The following is a 26,878-nucleotide window of genomic DNA, read 5'->3' as shown; positions in this document are numbered from 1 at the left end:
CAGAAGAGAGATGCAAGAGGTCAGAGAAGGCAATGGGGCAGTTGGAATGGTGCTGGAGTAAGTCAGGGTTAGGCTTCAGTTAGTCGCTTCTGCTGGTTCTGTTGTTACAAGGATCACGAGCCAGGGAAAGCTAGCCAAGAAAGAATCTGGAAAAGGCAAAGGACAGATTTCTTCAGAAAGTAGTGAATCCCTGCCAACCACTCAGCTTAGGTCAGTGAGACCTGTGTCAGTCAGATTTCTGTCCTGTAGAGCTGATACATTTGCCTTGTTTATGTCTTTAAGTTTGTTTCATTACTGGTATGTATTAGATGGCTAGAATTGTAGCAACAAAGTACCACAAACTGGCGATTTAAAGACTTCAATAGCCTTACATTTCTAGAGGCTAGAAGATCAAGATCAAGGTGCCACCCTCCAGCCTTGGTTCCCTCTGAAGACTTCTATAACATATTATGACTTGCCATTTTGGATATGCCAAGCTCTGAAGATTCTAAAATGTCATGTGCAAAGTATTTCAAGGAGATCACACACTAATAATAGACAACAAATAAATAATTGCAATTTGATGTGGTAATTAATGTAATAAAGGTATGAACTAGGTATCATAAGATTGTCATGCAAGGGACAGCCACCCTTCTGTGTAAGTTAGAAAGCCTTCAAGAAGTATGCAACAATTGAGCTTAAATTTTAAAGGAAGTTTCTTGATATAATGAAAATGAAAACTAATTAAAAATTTACCTCTTTGCTTTTACAAGGAACTTTTAAAAGTTTCTTGTTATCTCTGCTTCATTCTAAATTAAAAAAATGAGTGATTTTTTTCTTAAATCAACCTAGATTCTGAAAAGTCATATAAGATAGACCCTGTGAAATCAGGTAAGAATGTTTATCATTCAGTTGCTAATAAAATACTAACAAGCAAAACAGATAGGAAGTTACCCACTAGAAATGCTAACATCAATAGTAGGAATTAATACAGGTAATAAATTTTACCTAGGTTTAGAAAAGATATTATTGTAATATGATAGAACTATTGTAAAGTGCTTACCAGTCCTGTGAACTAAGTATTGGATCTTGTTGTGGAGATAGAAATTGAAGTGATAGATTTCTCCCAATCACTTATCTTGTATGTAGAAAACGCTGTAAGATGCTAAGTACCATTTCTAATATAGAACATGCCTTTGAGAAATATCCTAGTTCAAGGGGACAGGTGAGAAATATCCCAGTTCAAGGGGACTGGAAAGATAGTTCAGTCAGTAAAATTGAGGGGACTGGAAATATAGCTCAGTGAGTACAGTGCTTACTGTACAAGCAAGAGGGACCTGAGTTTGGTACTCAGAACCCATTTAAAGAGCCTAATTACGAAAGTGCATGCTTATCACACCATTGCTACAGAGGTGGTTACAGGAGGATCCCTAGGGCTGCTTTCCTATCTAGTCTGATTGGTGAGCTCCAGGGTAGTGAAATATCATATAATAAAGGAAGTGGATGATGTTTTTGAAGATGATATCAGAGGTTGCCCTCTGGCCTTTACAAGCACAACATGTACCCATGTATACACACGCACACACACATACACGCACACACCCCACATACACAAAAGCACACATTAAAAAAATCTCCCAATTGACACAAACTAGAAGTCAAACATTTAAAAATACCTTTTATAAAAATTTGTAAAACTATAGTTGTTGAATTGGGATGATAAGAAAATCTTAGGACTGGGTGTATAGCTCAGTTGTAAAGCAGTATATGTGAGCCCCTCGTTTGATCTCCAGCCCTACCAAAATGAAAAAACAAACATCAAACAAACCAAACAACAAAATCCTTGAGATTTAAGCTACAACCCCCTCACCCAAAGAAATCAAGTAGGAAGTCTGTGAGGTTGTCAGACGTTCAAGTCAACCTTCACTTGAAGCGTTTCTACCATCTTCAAAGACCTTCTATATTTACTTTTGCTATGCAGACTGTGCTAGAATATAAAGCCTAGATCTGTTGAAAGTAAGGAATCTAGTAGAAAACCTCTGTATAAAGCTAAGACCTTTAAAAGTGCTACTTGTTCCATTGTAAAGGTAAATAAATTAAATATGGCCTTCAAGATTGGATTCCTAGTTTTGACCTTGGCACAAGGGAACCAAGAAAGGTTAAATAAATCTCCCCTGAAGATATTTGTGTATTATCACAAGAGAGCTTCAGTGTGTGTGTGTGTGTGTGTGTGTGTGTGTGTGTGTATGTGCAAACATATGTATTAATTTTTAAGCTTGAGGTCAGATATGCCTAATTTTATAATCAGTTAGTTTTATGTGCACAATTCATTCATAATAAGTACATTCATGTAGCTGTGCAGACATTACTGTTTCAAATTGAGTGTGACTTCATACCTAATATTTCTCCATTCCTCCCTTTTCTCAAGCCCCCAGCAACCACCATTTTCCTTGCTGTTTCTGGATTTGACTACTTTAGGAGCTTCATATATATTATTGAACAATAGTTGTCCTTTTTTGATTGGTTTATTTTACTTAGCGTGATTATTTCAGGTTGAGGCATGTCTTAGAATTTCCTTCCTTTATGTGACTAAATAATATTCTAAGTATATGCCACACTTTTAATTCATTCATTTGGGGCTATGTACTAAATTAGATTGCTTACACCTTGTAGCTATTGTGAATAATATGATGTTGTAAATATGGATGATTGAGTTCCTGCCAACAATTCTTTAGGGAATATTACCAGAAGTAATCTATTGAATTCTATCTACTGTACTATTTTCTACAAGTGGCTCCCTTATTTTTATTATTTTTCTGTGTTACTTATTTGTATGATTATTTTAAAAATTTGTTTTTGAATTATAGTTAGGCAGCTAGAATAAGAATAGGTTATCTCATGAGGTAATGATTTGGGTATGGGGAAATGTTCAAGGGAAGACCTAAAATGCTTTCAAGTATACATATGCCTCAAATGAACTGAAACCAGACAAAATCTTTTTAAAATTTTGTTTTTATTTAATGTGCATTGATGTTTTGCCTGCATGTATGTCTGTGTGAGGGTGTTAGGTCCCCTGGAACTGGAGTTACCGACAGTTGTGAGGTGTTGTGGTGCTGGGAATTGAACCCTAATCCTCTGGAAGAGCAACTAGTGCTCTTAATTGCTGAGTGATTTCTCCAGCCCCTGACAAAAATCTTGATATAACCTTTCAACTACAATTAATTTATTTTCCAAGTTTATGAAAATTGAAGCTTATGGAATGTATTTGATTTCCTTTTTTTTCATTTCTCCTTGTACTTCCTGATAAACTAATCCTGAGCGTCTCCCAGCAATAAAGTTTAAATGTCATCTTTCTTTTGCTTTTTTTTTTTTTTGTGTGTGTGTGTGTATGGTAGAGTAATGTAGCCTAGGCTGGCCTTGAACTTGGTGTGTAGCCAAGGATAATCTTGAATTTCTGGTCCTCTTGCCTCTATCCACTGAGTGCTGTGGTTATAGGTATGCCTATCTTAATGTGTTTAACAGTATTTATTGTGCTGGAAAATGTGGCCAGTCTTGTTCTGTGTAAGTTTTTGCTCTAATAGAGGGTTAAAAATTCTGAGAAATAGGAAGTAAAGTACAGTGACATAGCTTGAGGTAGTTCAAATACTGTGATGCCTGGAGAAAGGAGAGCATAGCAGTGGACAGTGGTGACATTAAGGCCTGGACTTTTGGAGGTACAGGTGTTTTGCTGTCACAGAAAGCCTCTTTGAAGAGGTGGTGTTTTAACTGCTACATGAATGTTGACCAGGAATGGTCCTGCGGGGGGTGGGGGTGGGAACACTTAACCTGGTAGAAGACTAACAAAGGTAAAGGTCCTGTGGTGGAAAGTAGCTTGGATGCTTTGGAGTTGAAAACTGAATGCCTAGGGAGTGGTAGAAGTACAGAGTGCATCTTAGAGTGCCTTGTAGACCATGGTAGTGTTTACATTTCATTATAATTGAATCCTAATGAGAAGTCACAAGACAAATTTATGATGTAATCTATATTTTAGAAAGACTATTCTGGCTTATTTATGGGTTGTTGATAGAAGTTATAGTGGAAGAGGGAAGTTAGGAGGCTGTTACTTGTCCAAGTGACTTCAACTATCTCAGGTAATTTTTCCTTTCTATCTCTATTTATTGATACTTAGAATATTCTTTTAAAAATAGTTGGTGGTGCTTATAAATATGTGAAAATACCATTGGATGACATTTTAGTTAGGATAAAAGTCTCATCCTTCTTCCTCATATAGTACTCAGCATTTCGGGTAGCACAAAGTTACCAATTTGGTGTTTGTACTGGCTAGTTTCTATTGTCAACTTGTCACAACCTGAGAAGGGGAAAGCTCAACTGAGGAATCACCCAAATCAGATTGCCTTTTGGCCATGTCTTCGGAAATTGCCTTGATTATTGATTGATGTGGGAGGGTCCAGTCCACTGTGAACAGTGCCACCCTGGGCAGGTGGGCTTGAGACTGCATAAGAAAGTTAGCAGATTCAGTAAGCAGCTGTCCTCCGTAGGTTTTGCTCTGGATTCTTGTCTTTTTTCAGTACTCTTACTTGGAAGTGTAAGATGAAATAAGCATTTTCCTCTTCAAGTTGCTTTTGGTTATGTTGTTTATGATAGCAACAGAAAGCAAATTTAAACAGCATTTAGTAAATTCCTACCAAAAAAATTCATAGAAGTTATTGTTAACCTGAAAAGAGGGTTTTCTACAGTTAGTACAAATGACACAAATCAGTAGCTACAGTGACCTAAATTTGGTATATAATAAAACACATTTTCTCAGACTTTATGTGCAGAATTAAACACACAATATGTAGCTAAGAAAATCCTAATGGAAAGCCAATAGGTTTTTGTAGGAGGTGAAATAAATCAGATTTAGGAAAGTAAAATCCAGGGGTTGTTTCATTGCTCTATTCTGTTTCTGTCAGGTTGGAAATACAGTCACGAGATTCTAGAAGGGAGGATTGTTTGTTTTGAAAGTCACAGTTGACATTTAAGAATGGGTGAGATTAAAATTTTTTAAAAAGTATTTTAATATTGTTATTAATTTGCATTCTTATCTTCCTGGAATGTAGCATTGAAATGACCTTTAGGCAGCCTGGGAATCCAGATGAGGGGAAGTTGAGTAGTCGAGTTTGGGGTGTACACTGCATTTATGTGGCACATATTTATGTTTTTCTTCTGCTATTTTTGAGTACAGATAATATATATATATATATATATATATTTGCCATGGAGTTATATCCTAAAAAAGTTACAATAAGTTGAAAATATAAGTTAAAATGCACTGTAATCAACATAAACTACCAGACATCATAACTCATTAAGCCTTGTTAAATATGCGTAGAATACTACATTAGCCTCACAATTGGATGCAGTGATCTAACAAAAAAGCCTGTTTTAAGATTATGTTATATAATTTATGGAATATTGTACTGAAGGTGAAAAACAATGCCTGTATGAATTCAGGAGATGCAACTGGGCATTTTGTAGACAAGTAAACCACAAAACAGTATCCCAAAACTGCTAATAATTTTATACATAACAGAACAGTGGTTGTTTATATTTGTGATTCTGATGATTGAGATGATGATCTAGTTTACTAGTGTCTTGTATTGTGTAAGTTTATCTTACCCAACTGTGTGTCATTAGCTTGAATATAGGTAAAACTTCAGGATCTAAAAGTACTGGTTCTCTTTAGTTCATTATCATTTCATACCAATAAAAAAAGCTGAGCATGGTAGGGGACACGGTAACCACGCCTGCTAGGGGCTGGCTACAGGTGTGCCTGACCACACACGCTCTCGAGTGGTTACAGTGTCCCCTACAGAACATTGTATGTTGAACCTTTGTGCTTTTAGAATGTTTTCATAGAATGACATCTGGAGATATTCTTGTACCCGTTTTGCCATTCTTAAGGTGATGAAGCTTTTGTCCACTGCCCGGCACTAGGAGAATATGGTAGAGGCAAAGTTTGATTTAAATAGGGATAGAAGCTGGTCTGGTGAAACCTTTTTGGTTTGATACTATACAAATGAAAGAAACAATTTGAGTTTCCTTAAATTTGACAGCAATGCTAAAAGTTTACATGATGTAACTTGTAACAGTTTGTGAATTCCAAACTGTATTTTCTAAAATATAAATATCTGTTTTTGAAAAATTTTAATCTATTTTTCATAGAAAATCTGTGATGTTCTTACCATATAAAGAGTGCTCACAAAAGATATGTAATAAAATCCAATAAAATGTAGATGCAGTAAATAGTGTTTTAAGGGATTATTGATTTAAAAATCAATTTTATGGATTTCGTGATGCTGTGATTCTTTTTCTCCGTGTAGATTGGTTTTACCCTTGTACCTAATTTTGATTTGTAATCTTTTTCGCTTGAAGTGATCTCTCTGAATTGTATGGTGCTCAGGTTCAACAAACTGTGAGAAGCACAGAATCATTGTTTGTAATGATCCTTTCTTTGTCCCACTGGCCAGCCCCCAAATAATGGCACAGAGATTTATTATTAATTATGAAAGCTTGGCTTTAAGCTTAGGCTTGTTTTCAACTAACTCTCATAACTTAAATTACCCCCCCCCCCTTTTTTTAAATACGATCTACCACAAGGCTTTTACCTCTATCCCATTTTGTGTGTTTAACTGATTCTGTGTCTGGTTGGCATCCCTAGACTAATCTCGTTTCCTCTTTCTGCCTGTAAGTCCCACCTAGCTCTTCTGCTTGGCTATTGCCATTTAGCCCTTTATTAAACCAATCAGAAGGCACCTTAATGCAGAGACACATCTTTATAGTGTAAACAGATATTTTGCAACAATGGTTTACAGTCAACAAAAGTGGTTCATACCAAAAGCTATCTGGATATGCATTGTAGCTATATTTATTACCAGTTCCCCAAATGAAAAAAATCCACATGTTCATAAACTAATGAGTAAATAAATAATGTAAATAATAATAAATTTATACCACAGAATACTACAGAGAACTAAAATAAACTAGTGATACAATGTTGATAAATTTTATAGGCATCATTTTCAGAAAATAATGGATCTAAAAGATGATATTCCACACAGTCCAATTTGTATGAAATTAAAAAAGTGGAAAGCACAGAAATCAGAATAGTGTCAACTGTCTAGACAACAATTCCTCCAAGAGTAAATAAAAATCTCTTCTGATGTGTTAGGAATAGGTATTTCCAGACCTAGGTGTTGACTGTATATACCCATGAACACTTCTTTGTTAATACAAGGTACACACACACACACATGCAGAGTAAAGTCATGCCCCCAAACAGAGGCTGATAACATTTATTTAGATTTGTTAGTAAACTGAGAATTCTGTCACTGCTGTGTAGACACAACCTTACAAAATTTTATTTAAATTATGCATCAAACCTATAGTCAAGTGTTAGTAAATATTAGAGACAAGAACATGTAAGTTAAGTAGGTGATGTTCCAATTAATTTTTAAGTGATTTTTTTACCTTAATAAACACATTTTGGTTTATAGAAAACATTTTCCTAAATATACTGACCAAGTGCAGTATTTGTATGTCCTACCTGACATTCACTACCCTATCTAAAATGCCACCTTCCACATCCCTCTGTTGCTGTCTCTTCATAACAAATACTATGTGATAGCACATATATGTGTTTTCCTATATATGCTCATTGCTTATTTTCTATCTCCCCATTAGAATGTGAGTTCTATAATAAGGGCAGGCTTTGTTGATATTCCTCATGGCTCTATCTCCATGACCTTCACCTATGCTTGACAGTCTCAATGACCTCAATTCTATACCTTTTCCATATTAGCTACAAAACTAAGAAAAAGCCTTGTTATGTCATGTCCTTTATATTATTTGATTTTAAAAAACCCAATTAGCAAAAATCGTGACATGTGTATATTTTTAAACTGTTCAAATAGTTTCAAAAATTTGGAAACTTAGTTTTAATGTAGCTTTAAAGTAATGTAGTTAATAGACTTTAGTGTTTTATGAAACAGGTACTTAATTTTAACTATTCAAATTTGAAATGATATAACAGCCTAAGCAATAAGATGGCAAATTCCAATACACTATATTTTGGGTATGGGGAGATATTATTTGTTTGTTTTGGTGCTGGAAATTGAATGCCAAACCTCACATATGAGGGGAAAAAAACCCTGTAAATCCTGTAAAGATGTAATTGAAGAAATTAGGAGGAAACATTGAACAGACAGAAGATATAGTTTTGTTTTAATAGTAACTGAGGTAGCTAGGGAAGGGAGCGGGATTTGGTGACTAGGAGTTGCTGATGACCTTCAATAGTGAGCATAAATTTGGGAACAAGAATGGTTTTAGAGAACAAAGGAGTCTGGTGAAGTTTTGGTGTGTGTATGTTTCAAAGATAGTTAGATGGACTTCTTTACCATAGATGTAAAGAAAACAAAAGTAGCACAGCAGGAAAAAAATAAAAATAAAAGCCAAGTAGGTTAAAATAAAATAGAAATATTAGCCAGAACAGGGAGGCAAAAGAATGGGATCAAGATGTAGGGGGAGACAAGATAGGCATAGCACTGAGCAGTGGGATTCAGTGACTGATTTAGTCATCATGGTGTCATGATTGTATTATGTGTATATATACATAATAATTCTTCTTTGAATTTGTGTATTTATGTATTCCTCTGTCTCAGTACACCTGAGAGTCTGGAGGCCAGAGACCAGTGTTGTGTGTCTTTTTCAGTTACTTCTCCATTTTATGTATTTGCTTATTTTTATTAACAAATTTTCTTCTTTGACAATTTTACACATTTATATAATATAGTGCACATACAGTTAGTGTACCGCTGCCTTCTCTTGTTTCCTCCCACCCTGTTATCCTCCACTTTTTTCTTAAAAATCTTTTCCCCATATTCATTCTTCCTTCCTTCCTTCCTTCCTTCCTTCCTTCCTTCCTTCCTTCCTTCCTTCCTTCCTCCTTCCCTCCCTCCTACCCCCTCCCTTCTTTCCTCCCTCCCCCCTCTCTCTGTCCCCCACCCCACCCTTTCTTTTTTCCAGTTAGGGTTTCTCTGTGTAGCTTTGGAGCCTGCCCTCGAACCAGGCTGTCTTAAACTCAAATAAATCTACTTGCCTCAGCCTCCTGAGTGCTGGGGTTAAAGGCATACACCACCACTGCCTGGCTTCACATTTTTTCTAAATTTTGTTTTGTGGTCCACAGAGTTTAACCTAGGTATGTGTGACCCTGGGTTTGGAACTATCTGGTAGAGCCTAATATGCTCATTAGTTAGTATACAGTAGAATACCATGCCTCTCATCTCCTGGAAACTGTCAGTTGCCATTAAATCAATAGCAATAAGACCCATACCTGATTGATAGAAGAGTCTGACTTGTGTAGGCTCCTGTCAATATGCTCCACCTCATATTTGTTATAGAGTCACTAAATCTGGAGCTCACCTATTCTGCCAGGTTGGCTGGGGAGCACACTCCAGGGATCCTTCTGTTTCCTTTGTCAGTTCTGAGATTGTGGCATACTACACTAGTACTTTTTGTTTGTTTATTTTTTGTGGGTGCTGAGGATTTAAACTCAAGTCTTCATGCTTGTTTGGCAGGCAGTTATCAATTTCTTGTTGCTACAATAGCTTATATGCTTACCAAGAATAAATAAGGATTCTTACGTTTGTTTTCTTGATGATTGCCATATCTCTGGGGCAAGATGGACACACACTGAGAGTAGTTTTAACTTGCATTTCTCTGATGAATACAGATTGAATGCTTATAATTTTTTTATCTTAATTTTAAAGAAAAAAGTTGAAGGACTTACACTACCAGAGTGAAGATAAGGCACAGACCAGTAAAAGACAGTCCAACAAAGGCTTTATACAAAGGATACATAAGGAGTGCAACGACCTAACATTAATACATGCAAGACACACAGAGCAATTTAAATGAGCAAATATTTCAAGAGGAATATTCAAAGGGCTAGTGACCTTACGGAAAAATGTACTCAAGCATCACTAACATCAAAGACATACACATTAAAGAAATAGGGAGATACAACCACACACCATACGGAACACATAAACACTTTGCTCAAAAGTGGATGTGAAGCAACTGGTGCTCTCACTGTAATCATTGGGTTAGCCAACTGGTATGACCATGGTAAATTGCAGTTAATCATGTACCTGCCCCTTGTCTCTGTAAATGCCACAGCATGTTTATAGCTTTGTGTTTTTCTTTTACTTACCATTTTACTGTTTTATTTGTTGGCATTTGCTTTTTTTGTTATTACATAATAAATGTTTCATAAATTGCATATCTCACTAGTTTGTACATAGAAATACAGTAGTTGGGTCATCAACTTGTATCAAAAACTTTACTAAATGAATTTATTCTTAATGGCTTTTTATTTGTAGATTCCTTTGGTATTTTTGTGTATTCATGTTGTCTGTTACTAGTGTGTCTTATTTGTACCCCATCTTTGTACTCTCTCATAACTTTATCACCTGTTTTCTTTGTTAGAACCTACAGTTTAAGGTTGAATAGAAGCGATGTTATTGAATAACCCTTTCTTCACCTTAAACAGGGAAAAATATTCTTTGTTTTACCACTGAGATTGGTGTTAGCTGTAGGTGGTTTATGTTACTATTGTTGGCACTAGATACCTTTGATAAGATAAGGGAAGTTTTTTTTTTCTTCCCATATTAGGGTACTGAGAGTTTTTTTTTTTTTTTTTTTTTTTTTTTTTTTTTTTTTAATACTGTAAGTGTGAGTGTTAAATATTCCAGTGCTTTTTCTATATTGACAGAGATGATCTTATGATCCTAGAACTTCTTTCCTCTATTTTGTTAATGCGACAAGTTACTTCATTTTTGAATGTTGAATCAAATGTTTGTTTCTGGAATAAATTCTAGTTGGTTATGTTTTTTACATATTGCTGTTTCTTACATGTTTATTCTGATTTAAAAATTTTTCATCCATGCTCATAATAGATCCTGGTCTGTAATTTTTTTGTGTTCAAGTCAGGTACTGGTATTTTGATCATGCTGGTCTCATACAGTGATTTAAGAAGTGTCCTCATTCCCCACTATCGGTTGCTTTGATTTCTGCTACTTTTATTTTTATCATTTCTTCCATTTTAACATTGATGCGATTGTTATCAAAATAGACCATAGTTTTCTTCTTTACATTTTAGAGAAATGGAAGCTTAGAGAAATTGAGAACCACTAGGCACAGGCCTATAATGTTAGCACTAGAGACACTGAGATAGGAGGATATGAGATTTGATGCCTCCTTGGCTTACATAGGGAGACTGTCTCAAAATCAAACCAAACCAAATCCTAGTTCTGCTTTACGTCAAAGCTAGTGTTATATAGTTCAGGTGGAAGAAACTGACTGGCTAGGTGTCTATGTTGTGTGGGCCTTAAGGAATATTAGAAGTTTTCTTTTTTTAAAATTTTAATTGTTTATTTTTGTGTCACTTCAAAGGAGAATTAGTGATATTAGACTATAGCAGTATGATTTCATATCTTCAGCTCTTCACTGGCAAAACAACACCCGGAATCCATGTTTCATAATCTGTTATTGTTCTTTTTTTTCTTAACTTTTCTTTTTAAAATTTTAAAAATTAGAAACAAGCTTGTTTTGTTTTTTTTTTTGAAAGAAAAGCAATTTTATTAAAAAGAAAAACAACAAAAGGAAACTGGGACCAGAGTACAGGGTTAGTCCATCTGGGCCTTCAGTGTCCTGGTGGTGGTCTTGTCCTTTTCAATGATGTGGGCAATGATGCCCATGCCAGATACAGCATCCCGGTCCACAGCATTCATCATGGCTTGGGAAATGGTTTCAAGTTGGTGTTCGGATTCATGTTGGGCTCCCAGAGAGACTCGCACATCCCATACATTTGTTCAGAGTAGGTACCACTGACTACAAAGTCATCAGTTACCATGGGGCAGCTGATGAGGTCTAGAGAGCATATGAAGGGCTTAAACATCTTTGAGTCCAACCCAGCAATGTTAGGCTCTGTATAGTAGGGACCAAACTGTTTCTCCTATAGGAGGTTGGCCACCATGCTCATGAGGGTGTAAGGCTTGATCTGCCGACCTTCCTTCAGCTCATACAGGTTCAGCAGGAACTTGAGGCGTTGGGCAACTGTCTGGACATAGGTAGCCAGCACTGCCAGGCCTATGTAGAGTCTGTCACCAATGGGAAAGATCTTCTGGAAGTCCGTGGTTACCATCTGGGCCTGGATCCCAAAACGCCTGTCCACAGTGATGGCCACACAGTTTTTTCCCTTCAGGGCCATGACTGCCCCTCCGTTATAGGACATAATATACATGATTGCACTCTAATAGGATTCCAATCGCCACTGCAAATCCTGCAAACCGGCTCTGGCTTTCTCTGAAACAAGCTTGTTTTACATGTCAATCCCAGTTCCCTCTCCCTCCCCTCCCCCACACCCCCCCCCCCCACCAATCCCCTGTCTCATCCCCTTTGGGCTCCTTAGGGGAATGTTCAAAGTCTGTCATGCCATTTGAAGCAGGGCCTAGACCCTCTCCTTGTGTCTAGGCTGAGAGAGTACCTCTCTATGTGGAGTGGGCTCCCAAAGTCCATTCATATACTAGGGATAAATACTCATCCACAACAGAGGCCCTATAGATTAACCAGACCTCCAAACTGACATCCATGTTCAGGGGGTCTAGAATAGTCCTATGCTGGTTTCCCGTCTATCAGTCTGGGGTCCATGAACTCCCCCTTGTTCAGGTCAGCTGTCCCTGTGTGTTTCTCCAGTCTGGTCTTGATTCCTTTGCTCATCACTCCTCCCTCTTTGCAACAGGATTCCAGGAGTTCAGATCAGTGTTTAGATCTGGGTGTCTGCTTCAAAGTGCTTCCATCAGCTACTGGATGAAGGCTCTATGATGGCATATAAGGTAGTCATCAATCTTATTATCGGAGAAGGACATTTAAGGTAGCCTTTCCACTATTGCTTAGATTGTTAGTTGGGGTCAACCTTGTAGATCTCTGGACATTTCCCTAGTGCCAGATTTCTTTTTAAACCTATAATGGCTCCCTCTATTAAGGTGTCTCTTTTCTTGCACTCCTCTATTCTTCTCCTGACTCGATGTTCCTGCTCTCTCATGTCCTCTTCTCCCCTCCTTTTCTCCCCTCCTCTTCTCCCCTTCTCTTTCTCCTAACTCCCCCTTAATGCTCCCAATTTACTCAGGAGATCTTGTCCCTTTCTCCTTCTCCGGGGGACCATGTATGTCTTAGGATCCTCCTTACTTCCTAGCTTCTCTGGCAGTGTGGATTGTAGGCTGGTAATCCTTTGCCCTATGTCTAAAATCCATATATGACTGAGTACATGCCATGTTTGTCTTTTTGTGACTGGGTTACCTCACTCAGGATGGTTTCTTCTAGTTCCATCCATTTTCCTGTGAATTTCAAGATTCCATTGTTTTTTTTTTCCCTCTAAGTAGTACTCCATTGTGTAAATGTACCACATTTACTCCATCCATCCTTCAGTTGAGGGGCATCTAGGTTGCTTCCAGGTTCTGGTTATTACAATAATGCTGCTATGAACATGGTTGAACATATGTCCTTGTTGTATGAATGTGCATCTTTTGGGTGTATGCCTAAGAGTGGAATTGCTGATCTTGTAGTAGACAGGATTTTCCCGAGGAACCGCCATACTGATTTCCAAAGTGTCTGTATGATTTTGCACTCCCACCAGCAGTGGAGGAGTGTTCCCCTTTCTCCACATCCTCTCCAGCGTAAACTGTCATTGGTGTTTTTTGATTTTAGTCATTCTGACAGGAGCAAGATGGTATCTCAGAGTTGTTTTGATTTGCATTTCCCTGAAGGCTAAGGATGTTTGAGCACGTCTTTTGAATACTTAGTAGATGTCTCTGGAAACTTTGAGCCAAGCTAAGAGGAGTCCTCTTGAGGAATGTTTCTTGGTTGTTTGTGGCTTTGCTGAGCTTTGTGATTCTGCTAGCTCTGTTGAATAAAAGTGCACCCTTTCCAAGATTGAACAAATGGGTTTTATTTTTCTGCAAGAAACAAATAGTTACTTGAAATTTATTGGGATTCCCTCACCCCCACCCCTGAAATCCAAAATCTACATAGTTTTGGCCACACCTATTTGTTTTTGTAGAGGTTAGGACATTTCCAAACTTGACTCTTTCTGTTATATAATAGGATAGAGGAATCAGCTCATCTTACACTGACAGACCCCTGGATAAGGGAAGAGGCTTCCTACAATGGAAAATGAAGCCAGGTGTAGTCAATCACCGGGGCATCTTTCTTATTAAAACAAATTGCATCTGTGCTTCTTATGGAAGCATCTTTTCCTTAGTTAAGGCACATAAAACATTTGAAAAGCTGTTCCTTGAAAACTCTAGTTTTCAGACAATTGATTACTAATGAGTTATTCTGTAGTTACTTGAAGGTTTTTCTTTAGATTGTATTAGAAATGTTTGGCTCCTGTATAACTTGCCACCAGGCCTCGATGCTGCTCAGTCACTACAATTTATACTGTGCCAGTGATATGGTCTTATTTGTTTCATATGAAAGCCTCACTGTTTGTCTCATATCAAGTTAACTTTACTAGAAAGTCTGTCTCCCTTTGCAATAGCTCCTTATTTTTAAAGCATAAAGTGTTATTTAGGGAAACCAATTAGAGTGATGTTAGCAAAGTGATGATGCTTTTGAATTGAAAAAGTTCTATACTAAAATCATAGAGTTTGAGCTAGAGAAGGAGATAATTTGTTTTCTAGAGCTTTTGAGATTGCTCTATCAGTAGGGTAACTTCCCTTGACAAATGTCATATTAAATACTTAAAAAGAAACGTTTATATTTTAAAAAATTCTTAAATTGTTGTTAATTTTGTGTATCTCCAGTAATTGTCATGCTCTTTGTTTCAAGGATTAGGCATTATGTGGGGTCACCTTGCAGTGGCACTTTAGGACTTTTTCCCTCCTTGTAATTCTTGTAGTAAAGATCATTACTCTGTCACTCTTCTGTAGGTCTAATAAGCTACTATGTGGATGTGGATGTTTAGCAGGGTTGATTAGTATGAGAAGGATTTGATTTTTTTGTTAAATGTTAGGTAATGGTAGTATTAACTGAATGACAAGTTTAGTTTCAAAGGATCTGTACATTGGGATTGGAAACATTTGCTCAAGAAATTATTTTAAAATTACAAGATATAAAAAGTTGATTGATTTTTTTGTAAGTGCTGTGAAACAGAGAGAATGAGAGGCTACCATCAGGTGTCAGAAATGTATGAGAAAGAAAGATTTGAATTTTAAGTTACTTAGGAGCTGGTATCTGTAATTCTTTGCTTAAAAACATACCATGCTTTCAACAGTTCTGTGGAAAATTCCTCCATATTTAAGGAAATTATCTCTTCACTTTCTAATTATATATATAATAGAAATTACATATATAATAGAAATATATATATATATATATATATATATATATATATATATATATATCCAATTGAAGTTTTTCTTCTTGTTCTCACTTCTGACATCCAGGCAGTAAGTATGGGAAACTGTTTGCAAGCAGTGTCTCCTAACATTAAATACATTTTACTCTTGTGCATGTCTGGATGTCATTGCTTTCCTTTTCTGTATTTTATCTTGGCTTAGTTATTTTGTGGGAACCTAACAGAGAGGGTAAAAGGTCAAGTTGGAAGAAAATTGAGATGAAACTGAAACTAAAAGTGGTTAAATGTACACTGGTCAGTTGTCAGCTCCTACTTGTGTGTTACTCATAGGAGAATTTAGACTTGTACTGACTGTTTTTTGTACTTTAGGGTTCCTCAGTTAAAATCAGTTTCATTATCTAGTTAACAGTCCCAAATCTTATTCTGTGACCATTCAGTTCACTATTTATGCTGAAGTAATGATTAATTCTTATTAATATTTGTTATACAAAACATATAGCGCTTGATTTTCTTCACATACGAGATTTAATCTTCCCGCAGATTTTCTTTTGTATATTTCAGTGGCAAGCCAAGTGGATTTACTCATCCTGTAGCCCCCACTATGGGTGTGAATGAGCAGGTTTAACTGTATTTCCTTTTAGCACTTTTTTTTTTTTTTTGGTTTTTTGAGACAGGGTTTCTCTGTGTAGCTTTGGAGCCTATCCTGGCACTTGCTCTGGAGACCAGGCTGGCCTCGAACTCACAGACATCCTCCTGCCTCTGCCTCCCAAGTGTTGGGATTAAAGTCGTGGGCCACCAACGCCTGCCCAGCACTTTTTATTGCATAAGATGAGTAATAAATACCTGTTTTATAAATATTTATAAAATATTATGAATATTTTATAATAAAAATATTTTCAAAAATTTAAATGTAAAATTGATGTTTAATTTTTATAGTTTTTTTTCATGCTAGTATATATACGCACTTAAAAGTTAAAAGATATAAGATGAAAACTAACAATCCTCTTCCTTGTTCTTACTATTTGATCCTGCTCCACAGAAACCCATTCCTAATTATTTTTCCTATTTATTATGTTGTTTTTTTCCCAAACATACTTAGTTTAAAGTAGTACAGGATCTTTACCCATTTCTTGACTTATCTAATCCCCTTACAATAATTGAGACTAAACTTTTTTTTTCCACCATGGAATTGTTTATTATTATAGCAAATTACTGCTTATTTGATAAAGCTTCTCTGCCTTTTCGCCTAGATATATTTTACTAATTAGTGAGAGAGGGAGCTCATTTACTGGGTTGTGGGGCCATGTGTATTTTTTTTTTTTATTGGAATTACAAACAAGATTGAATTACATGACAATCCCAGTTCCCTTCTCCCTCCCTTCCTCCCCTACCACCCCCCCCCACTAAAAACCCTACTAATCTACACATGACTCAACCTTTCTGCTCCCTTATGACCTCTGCATCTTTCCTTTTCTTCTCTTCTCATTATTGTAGCTCCCTCCCCTCTCTTCCCATGCTCTCAATTTGCTCAGGGGATGGTGACCCTTTCCTCTTCTCCAGGGAACAAAGTTTGAGACTAAACTACTCTTTTATTCTTCCATTTTCTTTAAGTTCAGTGAACTCTTTGTGCCTTCTTTAAACTTTTTGAATTTTTCTTCAACTTTCATTCTTTTAAAATTCTGTGTCTTGGGATTCATCTAGGTAATTCTCATTGGTTAATATTTCTATGGGACTAAATAATTTGTGGGGGAGATACTGTCTTGATCTTTTATATTGTTTGTATTTTTGTGATGAGATCTAGGCAATTCTTTTGTTAATTAATCCTTTGTGGATTTCTTTTGTTAACCTTGTCTGATAATGGACAGAACAGCTTGGGACAGAACACAAGATGTGGCACTGAGGTTGGGCCTAAAGGTGGATATGTATAGTTTAGGTGGAATGAAGTCAGTTGGATACAGGGATCTGTGCTGGTGTGAAGAAAGTATATCCAGGTCTTATCTTGGAGTCTGGAGATAATCTGGGGGCTGAGGAGGGCCATAGATGGGAGGATAAAGTAGATTCATTGTGCTAGGCCTTGGTGAAGGATGTGGAATGAGAGGTTGGCTGCAGCATGGGAGGGAGGATCCTGGCGGAGGCCCAGAAGTTGTGGGCAGTGCAGCCAGGAGTGAACAGACTAGGTTGTTGGACTAAGAATAAATCTGGGGGCTTAATGAAAGTGCTTGCAAGGAAGGGACAGTAGACTACCTTGCTAGACTTTTGGAAGGTTGTGCCTCTTTTCAGTTATTATAATTATATCAAAAATTTAAATCCATTTTCTGCATTTATATTTTTGTTTATGAAATATTGTTTCTTATGAAATGAATTGTCCAGTTTTTCTCTAGTCAACCAAGATTATTATTAGAAATTCAAGAACCATTCTGACTTCTCTTTGGAAGTGTTTAAGATTTCCTTTACCTTTGATAGTCACAAATTTTGTTATAGCACCTTGATAATGTGATTTTTTAAAATAATCTTTATGCTGGTATTTGCTGGCTCTTTTTTTTTTATTAAGGAGACTCCTATATTTTAATTTGTGGGTTGGACATTGTAATTCCTAGATTAATTATTAATTTAAAAAGTCTTCCTGTGTTAGTCCATCTCTTAGATTTTTGTATCATTTTTCTAGTTATCTCTTCTTTATTCCTATCTTCCTACTAAATTAGAAAATTTTTGTTACTCTTGTTTTAATTTCTAATTTTTTCGGTGCTTAGGATTGGATCTAGAGCTTCATGTAAGCTAAGCAAGTGTTCTACCACTGAGTTGTAGTCTAAGCTGTTCTCATTTTTAATATAATGCATTTCTTTCTTGAATGCAGTATCTCCAGACACCAACTTTTTTTGTGGCCCTAGAGACCAAATCCAGGGTCCAAGCATTTTACCCACTGAGCCATCTCCCCTGGCTGCAGCATCAGTTTTTGTTTTTGTGAGATTCTCAATAGTTGATTGACATTTTTCGTGTTCTTAACTTCTTTTGTCATTTGATCTTTGCCTTTTTATTGGAAACTCATCAGATTCTTAAGGTCAAGACTCTAAGTTAGTCTCCTTGATTAATTACTCCCAATTAATCATATGGGAGGTAATCCAATGAGTTATAACCTGAGTAGATTTGTGAGTCTGAGAAGGGAGGAAAGACAATATAGAGTATATATTTTGAATAGGTTATTGCTTTGGGCATGAGGGGCTCAGTTCTATATAGAGCTGTACTGTCTACTCATCAGTAGTTTCATGTGATTCTACAAATTAAAATTAAATTGACTAAAATGAGAAATTGAGTTTCTTAGTCACACTAGACTAAGTGCAGGAGTGAGTAGGCATATGAGACTGGTTTAGAAAATGCCTCAGCATAGTGTCACTGAGCTATAGGAAACGAGTGTCTGCCTCTTGATGGTTAAGGGTTGCTCCTGGATATAACTCTGACACTTCTGGCCTGCCAAAAGGACTTGGCCATTCTGTTACTGTACCTCCGGTTGCTATTTAATACTTAGTGACATTAATATTGAGACTCTTTAGTTCTCCCTCACCTCTTGTGGTCCATCCCTACTGGGGATTGAACTCTGGACCTTGTACCTGATAGGTTAGCACTCTACCACTGAGATACATTGCTAGTTCTCTAGTTCATTTTTTTTTTCAGAGATCAAAATTAAAATCCTTTGTTAATCTAAGGAAAGCAGTTCCTTGACTAGGTGTGGTAGAGGACAGAGTCTTTTATTTAAAACAAAATTGTTCAAATTCTAGGGTGAAGTCGTGTTCCAACACCTAATTAGTATTGCTAAGTTCTGAATCCTTGTAGGGTTCCATGGAGTAAATTAACTTATTAGTTTTTCCTTTACCAGAGACATTGTGGTTTCAGTTGGTCTGATTTGAAAATTACCACTACTCACAACTTAATGGATAGTGTTCCAAACATAAAGAAAAGCATATGTACAATTTGTAGATGACTTAGTATAAATCCCAAGATGGCTGAAAAAAGACTGAGAGTGTTTTATTTGATTAAACTTTAGTGAACTGCCACCACTCTTTGACATCAAGGCTATATTGTCTCTTTTCATTTTGCTGTTTAGTTGGAAAATATTTCATACCTATTTGTATACAACACCTTGCTTATTATGTTCGCATTTTAAAATGTCTACCCTCATTCATTTTTATGTTAGAGTAATGCTAGTGTTACTTTTCCTCTGCTACCAGAATTGAGAATACTTGATTTAACACCTTTGTGCCTGCTTGGGTTTTGTGTGTCATTTCTTCTCTCTGGTTTGATGCTTCATAAGATAAATTAAAAAATAATCCTTTCAGCTAGGCATATGTCTGATGATTTTTTTAAAAAATTTAAAACATTTAAAAATAATTATTTGGGCATGTGTTTTCACACGTGGTGTGTGCATATGTATGCATATGAGGATAGGCTTGTGAGGTTGGTTCTCCTGTTCTGTCTTTACATAGATTGTGAGGATCAAACTTAGGTCATCAGACTTGCATGGCCAGCACTATCCCTTGAAGCCACATGACTGGTCCTGAAAATTTTTTAATTTTCATTTTTGAATGTTAGTTTAGCTGGGAATAGAATTTTAGGCTGTCCCCTCTCTCCTTAACTTTTCTTCCTCACATTTTTTGTTTTTTATTTTTTGAAGTTTATAGATCCTCCCTATTGTTTGTTTTTGTTTTTTGAAACAGGGTTTCTCTGTGTAACAGTCCTTGCTGTCCAGGAACTCACTCTGTAGACCAGGCTGGCTTCATTTCTGCCTTCCAAATGCTGGGATTAAAGGTGTGTGCCACTACTGCTCTTTTTTTTTTAAGTTTAGCATAATTACCAAGTTCTTTGATACTGAACCAGAAGTTTACTTATCATAGGTTTAAGTAGAAATTAATTTTTATAATAGGTGTTCTAGCTCCCAGATAGATATTACCAATAGTTACAACAAAACATACTTAAAACTTCAGGTATCCTTAATTTTAATAGATGGAATTAACTTCATTTTAAGTGGCTATACTAGCATTTCTGAATCATTGTTATTAATGAAAATGCATTGTTGTAATTAGTTTGGAGTGGGAGGCAGGTCTCAATTTTCTTTACTGTGCCTAGATAATTCTAAATTGCAAGCAGAGATTAAGATCAACATTGATCGTTAGCTTCAGTGAAATCCTAACACAATTCCAGTACTCTTTGTCTTCCTCTCAAGGAAATAAAAATTTTCATTTTATAATTTTAGTGGATATAAACAATGAAACTATATGGTTTCACTTATATTACTTTGAGATTTCCTTAAAAATAATGAGTGATATAGCAATACATGGTTAATTTTTCATGCACATGCATGTGTGTGTGTATGTTTGTGTGTGTGAAAATGCCAGTGTAATTCAAAAGAAATTAATTCTTTCAGGAAATGAGGCATGTAGATGAGCAGATAAGTAAATTGTGTAATATCCCTCCTGGCAAAAGGACTTTAATTACAGATATTGACAGCATGGGTGTATCTAAAAGCATCCACAAAAAGCCGTAAGCCACACACAATGTTGTCTAATGCCTTTTATGTAAGATTACAGGAAATTGAGACGTATAGTACCAAGAAGCAAATTGTTGCTTGAGGCTATTGGTAGGTAGAATAAACTGCAGAGGTTTTGTTGGTAATGGAAACATACTTTATTTGTGGTAGTGGTTACACAACAATAACATTTGTCAAATATTATCAAACTATCTAAGCCTGGTGATCAAACCCTGTTATCCTAGTTACTCAGTAAGCAGAGGCAGATGATTACAAGTTGAATACTATCTTGGGAAATATAATGAGACCCTGCCTCAAAATGAAAATTAGAAAAAGGACTGTGGATAAAGCTCATTGAGTGCTTCTCTGCCATAGATGAGGACCTGGGTTCAATCTCAAATACTACATACACATAACTCATCAAACTACACATTTTAAATAGGTAGAAATTTTACTTTAACAAATTTGATTTTAGGAAAGGTATTACTGGATTGAATAGTGTTACGTTCTTGCCTAAGTAGCATAATGTATGTTTGTGTCTTACATTATGTGAACAGGATCAAGGCTGTATTTTAAAATATATTCAATGTATTCTTTTTTACTTTGTGCATGTGTGTGATCTTTACTATAGGGTATCTGTAGGAAAGGTCTCTCTTCTTCCTGGAATGACCCTTTTAGTATGTTCTGAAGGACACTGTGATAAGATGACATTTGTGTGTATTTGAATCATGAGTAGTCGTTTTCTTGAAGGGCTGAGGATGGATTTTCTTCTAGTCAGTGGAGTATCCATTTGCATATTTTTCACCTACATATTAAATGTGGTGAGCTTGGCATTTAAGTAGATTAGAAAAGTATACCTATTGATTACCATGTACCTCAGAAGCTCTTCTTCTCTTACCTGTATATCAGTCACCCTGGCATAAACTAGAGTATGCTTATGGTCCAGATGAGAGTTCAGACCTCAGAAATGGCTGTGTTTTCTCCAGCATGCACATAGTTGTTGTATGTTGGTCTGATCTTCACCAGTTACTACACTGGGAGTCTAGTAATTGATGGCAATCTGGAAATTAGTGGAATCCCATTCTACAAACTTCATGGTGTGGTATAATAGCAGCTTTTTTTTTTTTTTGAAAGTGATATTACCATGGTGTAACAGGTAGCAAAACTAACTTGTGCTTTTTATGATAAGGGGCATATTTTTTCACCATCTGGTGGAATGGCTTCCAGAGAGCATTGATGAACTCTGTTCCAAAAGGCTGTTTTGGTAGGTTTTTATCAACAGAGCTCACAAGGGTATATGTTGTCAGAGGGTGGTGGATACAGGAACAGGATATCATATTTGTCTGGGAATCCTGTCATTATGACATAACATTCATGGTTATATCAAAATGTTTTAATTATTATTTTCATTATTTGATGTATATGGATGTTTTGTCTGCATGTATATTTGTGTATTATGTGAATGCTTGGAGCTCTCAGAGACCAAAAAAGGGCATTAGATCCCCTAGAACTAGAGTTACTGATGGATGTGAACAACAATGGGGGTGCATAGAATCGAACTTGAATCCTCTGGAAGAGCACCAGTGCTTTTTTACTGCTGAGCTATCTCTCCAGCCCTAGTTCTATCACATTTATAGAAAGTCACAAACTGAGGTGTCAACCTGTTGAAGTTGGTATATATCAGGAATAGGGTAGCAAAATTTCTCAACAAACATTATAGGTGGCTTCTTTATCTGCCACAAAAGCACAATAATTTTATCCCTCCAGTTTTAATAGGTTTTGCCTTTGTTCTCATTCAGGTCAACATAATTTTTTGAATTCTTATTCCTTCTTTTGTTGATTAGTAAGGTTGTTGTTCATTTTTCAAATATCAGAGAGATTTTAAGTTGTATTTCTGTTATCTATAGGTTAATGCTGTTGAAGTCACAAAATATGCTCTGAATAATTTGGAAATTCTTTATGTGCAATCATTTGGCTAACTTATGGTTATAGTAATATGCAATTGGAAGACAATTTGAGGTCTTCACTGTTGGTTTTAATATTGTATATGCAATTGTATGGTTCAGAGCGTTTTGTTTACTTGTACTATCAGTTGAAGGGCAACATCTGTTGATGAATTCTATTATGGTTATACTTTGTCTCTCCATCTTGTTTTGTCAATTTTGAAAATGTCTCAGGTGTTATGTGATTTTTTTTAGTTAACTCTATATAGCTTTTCTTTCTGAGACCATAATCCATTATTACCTTAACTAGTCATTTTGCTGATTCTTTTAAAAACATGACTGTTTTTAGGCCAGCAAGATGGCTCAGTGAATAGGTGCTTACCACCAAGCTCCAGGGCCTTTTGATACCCAGAATCCATGTGGCAGAAGAGAGAAACAACTCCTACAAGTCTTCCTCTGACCTGCATACATGTGCCATAGCACATGAACCCATACCCATATACATGTAAATATAAAAAATATGATCATTTCCTAACTGTAGCCAGCAGAAACATTATTCTGCTGTGAACTTCTGCATTGAGCCTGCAAAAATAGTATTTGCCATTTTAGTTTTAATGGTAGAATGCCTAGATCTATTTACTATGGTAATGTCAATAATTAAATTTTTCAGAGTAATGGTTTAGAAATGTTTTAGAAGTTATTATTACTATTTATATAATTCCTGAAATGTAGAATATAAAATTAAACATGCTAAATATATGAATATTAAGATTTCAAACCAGCCTTTATTTATTTATTTTAACTAACCATCAAAATAATATTTTTAAATGCTTATATGTATAATATGGACTCAAAATTTTCATATACTCTTTAATTTTCTTTGAAAGTATATTTTTAAGATTCATGTCATTTTTCTACCATGGAAATTTTCTGGCTTGTTCAATGTTTATATTTCTGGTTGGTTTGTTAAAAATAACTTACATGATGATGATTGTTATGGCTCATATTGAGTGCTTTTGGCCACATTCCATGCTAATTACTTCATGTATATTATCCTAGATACATCTCATCTATTGCCTAGCACTGTAGCACTTAGGTGCTAGAGCAGGGGAGGCCTGGGCAGGTCTCAAGGAGCCAGTTCTTTCTAATTTCTTTAAGCTATGCAACTGGTACCAGTAAAACAAAACAAACCATGCTACACATTGTTTACGGTCCTTATTGTTTGGAACCAGACTGCCTGAGTGAAACCTTTTTACCTGGTGAAATTGGGCTAGTCACTTAACCTTTATTTATTCACTTGTAATTTGAAGACAAAAATAATATTTACATTATGATTGTTATATAGTTAAAACATTTGAAGTCTTTAGCACAGTGAGGGATGTTTTGTTAGATGTTGAAACAGCTGTTAGATGTTTCAATTTTAGCCCATTTTAATCTGTATTATTTTCATCTTTGTGCCTTTTTAAAAATGCATCATGTCTCTAGTGTTAGTTATACCTTTCTTCCATATAGGTAAATCAGTTGTACTTTTGGATTAGATACCATAGTTTATATGGAAATGTGTTACTTGAATAATTTCCAGAGAATCAGTATGAAACATGATTTCTCATATCTAGAAATTATTATGGTTAATAACTAATATATAGCCTGTGATGGTGAGGATATATATTTATTAGGTAGCCAACTGGCAGGCAAGTAGAACAAGCCAAAACAGCAGGGAAAAGAGAGCTACCATGTGTGTTCCCTATCCCTTTAAACCTTTACACATCACCCTGAAATCACCTTGACCACACCCTGACAGGCATGGTCAGGCACACCTGTAGCCAGCCCTTAGGGGGCGTGGTTACAGTGTCTCCCTACAATATTTTTGGATTAGATACCATAGTTTATATGGAAATGTGTTAACTTGAATAATTTCCAGAGAATCAATATGAAACATGATTTTTCATATTTAGAAATTCCCTGAAAGAGCACAATCTTTTTGGGAAATCCCAGAAATCAAGAGTTGGCGAGCCAGAGGATATGGAGTTAGAGGCCAGTCTCTGCCACACATTGAGTGCAAGGCCAGACTGAGTTACACAGTGAAACCCTGTTTAAATTTTGTTATTCCGAGAAAGGGTCTCATCAGGATTTAGTTCACTCTAGTTTTGAACTCATTTAGTCCAGGCTGGCTTTCAATTTACACTTCAACTTAATGAGGGTTTGGATTATGAGATTATATTATAAAATTGTTCACCACACCTGTTTTTTTTTTTTTTAACTAACACACACACACACACACACACACACACACACACACACACACACACACACATTCTGTTTTTTTTTTTCTTATGAGAAACAGTAGTATAAAGTGACTAGAAAAGTATAATTGATTAGGTAGAATTTAAACCAGAGTCCGGACTATTGTATAAGCAGGATTTCTCTAGTTAAGAGGGCAAAGAAAAGCATTTCAGGCAGCAGGAGTAGTACATAATGAAAACAGTTCTAGGCAGCATAATTTAGTCAGATTTCAGGATGTTTCTATAATTGTATATATAGCCTTTTGGGTGGAAATATGAGGAAAATACCAGAATTTCCACAAATTTGGCTAGTGCTGGTGGTAGTGGTAGTGGTGGTGAGAGAGATTGAATACCAAAGAGAGGGATAAAAGAGAAGATGCTGTCAAGGATGAGGAAAATAATTTTGGCTTGTGTATCTGGATATATGATGACTTAAAGAAGACAGAATATCAGGAGGAGAACAGGTCTGGTAGTAAAGGTCACTCACTTGATATCACTTGGCTGAACTTGAGATGCCTTTAAAGCAACCAAGTTGAAGTGTAATATGTTGAATCTAAACTCTAGGTTGTTGATAAAATAAAGTTCAAAAATATGCAATTAGATAGTAATTGGAGTAAGGGATAAGAATGTTTTATGACAGGGGTTTAGAAAAAAGGCTTTTGAAGTTAGAGAACTTGTGTGCTAACTGGTCAGGCTAAAGAGACTGTTGCCTACAAAGGAGACAGGAAAATTCTTCACTATTCTCACATCATTTTGTCAAAACAAAATAGTTGTTGGTTCAAGGGGAGTAAAAGGTAGTCTACTTTGAGCCACATGTGGGCAGCTGTGTCCCAGGAACTTGGATTTCAGTTGCCCTGACGTTTAAGATATATGTTGGAAGAGGTTACACAAACTTTTATAATCACAGAACAAAGGGAAGTCATAAATCAATGCATTTACCAAATATATTGGTAGGGACATCAGCTAGGCAAGTTATAGAGGATCTGGAAATTTCTTCTGTAGGTGTTAGATACAACAGCATTCTTAGCTTTTCAGATGGTGGAAGCTCAACATTTGCCAAAAACATTACCTGTTTAATATTCACAAAGTATTACATCAGATACAGAGGTTGGTAGTAAATGGGAGTTAAGGAGTTAAAGATAGTCTGAGATAATTTTGCCTCTTGATCTACAGCATTCTGTTTCTCTCCAGTCGTGAATTTCTGGTCAGTTAATCAGTGTACAGAACTTCAGCACAGGTATAGCTTTTCCAGAAAACTCAAGTTCCACACATAAACCTACACTGTAGTGGACAATATGTAAATAGCTAATTATTAAGATGGGGATAAGTGCTAAAAGGAAGTGTTTAAGAGAGTTGTGTGGTAGTTAGAGGGGGAAGGAGAGAATTAAAATGAGGCCTTTTAGGAAAACCAAGGACTTCCTTTTAGCCATACTACTTTTGAGATGTCTGATGATCTAAGTGACTAGTAATGCATTCTTACATTTCTCCTCCATTCTCTTAACTTTCCTGGCTCTACCATCCACTCTTCTCCCTATAAATCTTTCCCCATATTTATGTCTTTTGTTTTTTTGATTCACTGAGTTTAACTAGAGATGTCATTTGGATAAGTTAGGAACTATTTGATGCAGCCTGGTGGGCTCATCAGTGGTAGACAACTGGTGGCAATGACTCCCCTTCTCTCAGAATCAGACAATAAGTTCAG

The 26,878-nt window shown here is 36.1% G+C and overlaps 1 protein-coding gene and 1 pseudogene across 1 annotated transcript in view; one reads left to right on the top strand and one right to left on the bottom strand.

Moving 5' to 3' along the window:
- The window catches only part of Pde3b (phosphodiesterase 3B), a 136,793-nt gene that overhangs the window by 7,124 nt on the left and 102,791 nt on the right, over nucleotides 1-26,878 (top strand). The gene's annotated exons all lie outside the window — the stretch shown is intronic.
- On the bottom strand, nucleotides 11,703-12,319 carry LOC100773039 (annotated as a pseudogene).

Source organism: Cricetulus griseus, chromosome 3 (assembly GCF_003668045.3).
Source record: "Cricetulus griseus strain 17A/GY chromosome 3, alternate assembly CriGri-PICRH-1.0, whole genome shotgun sequence".
NCBI classification, from domain to species: domain Eukaryota; kingdom Metazoa; phylum Chordata; class Mammalia; order Rodentia; family Cricetidae; genus Cricetulus; species Cricetulus griseus.
This window is presented reverse-complemented; position numbering and strand designations above follow the sequence as displayed.